Source organism: Ruditapes philippinarum, unplaced genomic scaffold (assembly GCF_026571515.1).
Source record: "Ruditapes philippinarum isolate M1 unplaced genomic scaffold, ASM2657151v2 ctg19702_1_1_1_1, whole genome shotgun sequence".
Classification (NCBI taxonomy): domain Eukaryota; kingdom Metazoa; phylum Mollusca; class Bivalvia; order Venerida; family Veneridae; genus Ruditapes; species Ruditapes philippinarum.
This window is the reverse complement of record NW_026858934.1, coordinates 1-6,324: the sequence shown is the minus strand read 5'-3', so window position 1 is coordinate 6,324 and position 6,324 is coordinate 1. Positions and strand designations below refer to the sequence as shown.

Sequence of the window (6,324 nt, the reverse complement as noted above, 5' to 3'; positions counted from 1 at the left end):
TCCCCCTTGAGTTTGCAAAAGTGATAACAGTGAAGGCGGCAAAGTCTGTAAAGATTCAGTTCGTTACAGTTCGACTTGATGACTCGATTTAAGATTGACTTTGATCGTTACTCATAAATGACCTAAATGTTGAAGGTCAGATGATTGAAAATTTCATTTTGTCTGCTGTAACTGGCTTCAACTGTGTTATTTCCGAATGAATTAACTTCATAATCAGACACATCCTTCTTGCAGGACCTTCTTAAAAGTTGAACTGACCGTGATTTTAAGGATTAAATTACATTAAATGGCAAGGTCTAATTATTGAATTTCGGTTTAACAGATTAAATATATATATATATATAACCAACTGCGGTAAAAGAAGCTATAAATAGCTCGCCGCTATGGTAATAAAAGTGATGACGTCACAATAAAGTTAAAAATAACTTAAATATATAAGGCCAATTAGCACGAAGAAAAAGCAACGGCTGCTGTGGTGTAGTGGTTAGCATACTGGACCGGCAATCCAGAGACCCGTGGTTCGAGTCCCGGCTGCGGCGTGCCGATTTTTCGTGCGATTTTCTATGTATAATTTCACGCTCATGACTTTCTTTCTTTCATATATATATATATATATATATATATATATATATATATATATATATATATATATATATATATATATATATATATATTGAGACTTACCTAACACTAGAGCCATCATTGACAAACATTGGCCAATTATTGAGTCTTCACAGAAACTTAACAAGATGTTCCCAACTAGACCAACCATTGCATATAGAATAGCTGCCGGTTTCTTTTTGCCGCGCCAGTTTTTGGCAAATTCAACCCCTATTTTTACGCGCTTTAAAAAAATGAAAACTATCTTAAATTGTCATATTTACTAAATGGTTTAAAAGTTAATATGTTTTGTTTTTCTATCTTTAATACTTTTTTGTAAAAATGCATTGAAAGTTTGCATTTGCCATGGCAAAGTGTGTTTTGCCATGGCATTTCGGCATTTTGCCATGGCATTTCGGCATTTTGCCATGGCAAATAATTTGCCATGGCAAATTAGAATTGCCATGGCAAGATTTTTACTACTTTTGCCATGGTAAATTTGCCATGGCAATTATTTTTTTAAAACATCACATAACATTCTAAAACTTATCCTATGACATGTTATTAGTGCTATTGTTATGTTTTTATTGCAATCTCTAATTTTTTTCATTTTGCCATGGCAAATTTTTGCCATAGAAATGCCATGGCAAAATTCTGCCATGGCAAATTTGCCATGGCAATTCCATGGCAAAAATTTGCCATGGCAATTCAATGGCAAAAATTTGCCATGGCAAGTCCATGGCAATTACATAAAAGTTTGCCTTGGCAAAATATTATCAATAAAAAAAAATTTTTCTTTGATTTTTTTTTTAAATTATTAAATTGCTATCCAAAGGAAAATAAAGTCAATTTTTGTAAAATGTTTTAGTGTCATTAAAAAATGGTCTGTGGAATGTTTTAATTTTCAATTTTATTCTGATGGTACTATATTTACCAGGATTGGCAGGAGTGTAAGAATTAAGTGGCCCATCATCAGATCATACGGAATCAATCCTGCGCTAAACTATCATTTGTTTAGGATATTAACCTCAATTTAAGAAGGAAATGTTCTAGTTGAAGCGAAAATGGAAAAGTTACCGCCCCTTAAAGAGTACTCATCACTTGCATTAAATCAAAACACGAAGGGGGCAGGGGACCTAAAAATGAACAATTTTGTAATTCAGTGTGGCTAGAAACACAATTCCAAATATGGGCAATCTTCATGAAGGTGCAGCATACTCTAGAATCCGCCCGATTCCTTAAAAAATATCACTTACACGCAGTGCAAGCTACGGCATTTTCAAAAATGACCAATAAAGTGTCTGTCATGCGTTTAGATTTTTCACAAAATTTATCTTGTTTGGCGCCAACTGTCAAAGCTTGATTTTTAACTTTTTCACCTCCATTCGGAGAGTCACAAATACATACAAAGCTACCAAAATGCTTAGTTTCGGGTAAAAAAACAACAAAAATACTGCTCGTTTCCTACACACAAACGAGAAAGAATTACAATGACAGAGAAATATCAGAAGTTTCCAGTACCTTCAAAACACCATGTCTGAGTTATTAAAAAAAATTGATCGGGTCCATCATTCGAATATGACACCTTTAAAACGGAAAGAATGAAAGGATTTTTAATGACTTCCCCGTTTACAGGCATTGCCTAATTTCATATTACATATTAAGCGCATGTCAATAAATTTCAATTTTAAGTGATATGAAAAATATTTTCTGTTGTGCTGTCTTTGTAAATCCAATAACTTAACATCACAACCAGTTTCCTTATTTTCCTGATTTTTTCTATTACAGTTTCAGACCTAAAATAAAATTAACTTCTTAATATTTATATAGATCTATACTCATATATTATAATGCCCTAGAAATTTTACCTTTTTTAGTGATTTCACTGTTTATTTCTACTTTCACTTTCGTTTTGAGAAGCTTTTACTGGTGACAAGACATTAAATCATGTGGTGTCCTAATGAAACATACAGGACATCAACTTAAATCTACGTATTGTGCCAGCAATTTAATCATTCTTGATTCTGGAAGCCTTTCCTTTAATGTTATCCATTTCCATTAATGTTATCCGTGGTAGAATCCTGTGTTTTAATCTGTTTTCGTGACTTCTGTCAAAATAGTTAATTCCTTTATTTTACACTCAAGATTATATAGTTCGATTGTTTATGATGCAGCCTCACTTAATATATAGATTTGTCTCATAAATCCATCTGAATTTAATTGTTAGCACTGTATGTTTATGAAAATTTCCAATGCATTTTTCAATGTCGGCCATGTTGGACTATTACGTAGAGATTACATAGTGAATGCAAGGGATAGTTCTTTATCCGATTGCGCATAAAAAGGAACACGTTACCCTAACTATTTTACTTTCGATATTAGCGCATGATACCTTATAAATATTTCTAAAAATCATTTGTTGAGGCTGTGACAAAAATTAATTACGGTGCTAGGTTGAGTGCATTTCAGTTCTTACATAAACTCGTTTAAAATACATTTCTAGCTACCTTATAGATCTACTGCAGTAGTATGATAATCAAAATTTATCGCTAAATGATCTACATGTAGCTAAAGTTGTTAAAAAACTTAAAATGATTACGATGTTTTAATAAAGGTTTAGAAACGTTTTCATTTTGCGTGCGTTTTAGCGTGCGTATATCGTTTAGCGTATTTCGTTTAGCGTATACTGTTTTGCGTGCGTCTGCGTATTTCGTTTCGTTTTGCGTGCGTATAACGTGCGTTCGTATAGCGCGTAACGTGCGTTCGTATAGCGTGTAACGTGCGTTTTGCGTGTAAACTGACACGTTCACCCTACTGTACAAACAGACTTATCTCTAATGTCACATGAGATTCATGCATAAATGAAACAAATGGTAGGAACATATATATAATGTTTCCTGTGTGTAGATTATCTAATACGCAATATCAATATACTGGGAACCTGTGATTTTGCGTACGTGTAAACTTGAATTGTGTGTCATTTAACATATTTCAGAGAAATAAATCCCTCATCACCAAGGGGAAATCACATAACTAACAGAATAATGTAAGACTTATCATTGTATATATATTTTGCTTTAACAGCTTCGATCTAATTAATCAACATAGTTTAAACCCGAGATTCCTAACACATGACGTAAGACTGGTTTTATCAAAATGTCTTTTACATCCACACAGAAGCTTTAATGCTGTACACTACTGTAGCCTCAATCCTTTTTGACCGTATTAACTTTGGTATGAGACATATAAAATTATGTAAATATATAAGCAAGAAAGATAAACATTCATATATGGATGTTAATTTACCAGAAAATTACACATAATTTGTAATAGTGATTACTGTTAAAACGTTGGCAAAGTCCAAACAGAAACAGCACATTTCATCAAAGAAAGTTAGGTTTTAAGACACAAACAGTATATTATGCCTGTGTATAACTGCAATATTATAAATGAAGTTTAACATCAAATTGAATATCATCAAAATTTTATTGTCAGCAGCAGCAGCAGCAGCAGAAGACACAATTGCTTTCTAGTATTATTGCCAATACTAGATGATTAACAATAAATTTACAATTTTGTGACACATTATCAACGTTTATATCACAGGTTAATATGAAGGCCACTTTCGCTTTTTAAATAAAATGCCAAAAAGTACTAGTTCTAAAACATTTAAAAAAAGAAAACAAACACTTTAAAGGATATAATCTGTCTTTGAAGGTCACCGTAATCCACGTATGTGATGCACATGTGTTGTGTAATGATTTTAGTTTTAGACAATTACTTCTGTCTGTAGTCATATTCAATTATAATAAAAAAAATGAAACCATGCAATTTATCACTAATTCATATTACACTAATTTATCACAATGAACGTGGTGTTAATAACGAAATAATTTGAGAATAGTTTTGCATGTTCTCACATGAATGATAAACTTTCAACTAAAAAAATCTAAACTTAAAGCTTTTCTTTTATAGCTATACAGACCTTAGATATGTAACCAAACAGCATTCCAAGATAACAAAGAATATTATTTTAAAATCATGGCCTTATAATGACAGATATATTGATTGAAACTGGTCATAATTGTAGGATTTGTCTCATAGAAAGTCAAGAGGCATACCACTTATATTGAAACATAAAAAATAGAAACTGCAATCAAGTAAGTTGTATCAAACACAAGGATATCTATTGAAGGAATGAGTTTGAATCTACTAGTATTTTTCTTCTAACTTGAAGGCATTATTGTACAAGAATCTTAATTCATCTTCTTCGTGATATTGTTTTTTGAAACACCAAAAAAATAACATTATAATATGACAAATCACATCACTCATATATTCAGTAAAACAAACTGTGGCAACATAAAAAAACAGTCTTTTGCTTCAAATCAATACCAATTAAACCGGATTCTATTATAGATACAATTTTTTAATTATTATATTGGTATTGTTTGTATAATTAATCCTAGCAATATTGAAACACGAAACGGAAATATTTTCACATTTATTTTAATTAATTAATTATGTTTCCCGGTGTTATACTGATGTATCAGATTATTTATTCTGATAAACTACAAGTGAAATTTATAAAATATAATTTTCACTGTTACCGGCGAATGAACAGAAAATCATAACTTAATTGAATAACAGACAGAAATAAATGCCGTTACACTTTAATTTTGATTCTATAGGAAAGAAAAATCTATGCCATTATACATCATGTGAAAAATGTAACAAAATTCAATTTTTTATAACATAACTATATTTAAAAAAAATGATGATGTGACGCCATGATGTGATTCCGTCACAAAGGAGAATGCGCAACGTTACGCGGCAAAATCAGTAATCACTTAAAAGCATGAAATAAAAAACGTAAATTTATTTGTTTTACATATAAGATTGAAACACATTTCATTTGTGAACACAAGCTATTCAATTTTCACTCGTGGCTACGCTACTCGTGAAACGTTGCATCTAAGTGAAATATATTTCAGTCATACATGCTAAAAAAACGAATATCCTCTTAGAAGTTTTTCTTAAGATTTGAATTTTTTTCTATACCTTATATTGCAACAGACGAGCCTAAAAATCATTGAAGATAATATCCGCAGGGATAAACGTAGTTGCTGAATGCTTAGATATACACATGGAACACTAACAGTGCATTACAAAAATATTTTATTTATAGTAATAAAGGCCTCCAGGAAAGAAAACAATACAACTAGAAACTTGACATGAATTACGACTCAAAAATAAAAAGTACAGAATTTTCAAAATTATGAAATATGCAGTGCTTCTGATATTCATTGTATTAGGGTCTTTCATATTCTATTTGAAATACCCTGATTGTATTACATAATATTTATAAATTACTCGTAAATTAACTCTTTCTGTTATTGTAGACGACATAAATAAACACAAACATTATAAAATAATAAATAAAATATAAAATGAGAATATTTTTATAAATATATATAACAACGTATCACACAGTAAAGGCTTGCTTATGAAAAATAAAATGTAAAAATTGTATTTAACTGATTAACTTATAAAAATTCATATTGTTAAAACTTATATTCACCCATGTAGCTCAAAAGAGAGAGTATCAGATATGTAATCCAGAGCCGTTTGTTCGATCCTCGAATGAGGCGTAATTTTATAATGACCTGCGCAACCGTTATTTTTTCTACTCTCATGACAAAAATCGGTCATACTATTCGCTTT

General features: G+C 30.9%; 1 non-coding gene across 1 annotated transcript; it reads left to right on the top strand.

Moving 5' to 3' along the window:
- Nucleotides 1-466: 466 nt before the first annotated feature.
- Trnaa-ggc (transfer RNA alanine (anticodon GGC)) lies at nucleotides 467-539 on the top strand. The gene has a single exon. It is a non-coding gene; the product is annotated as a tRNA-Ala (tRNA).
- The last annotated feature ends 5,785 nt before the right edge of the window (nucleotides 540-6,324 follow it).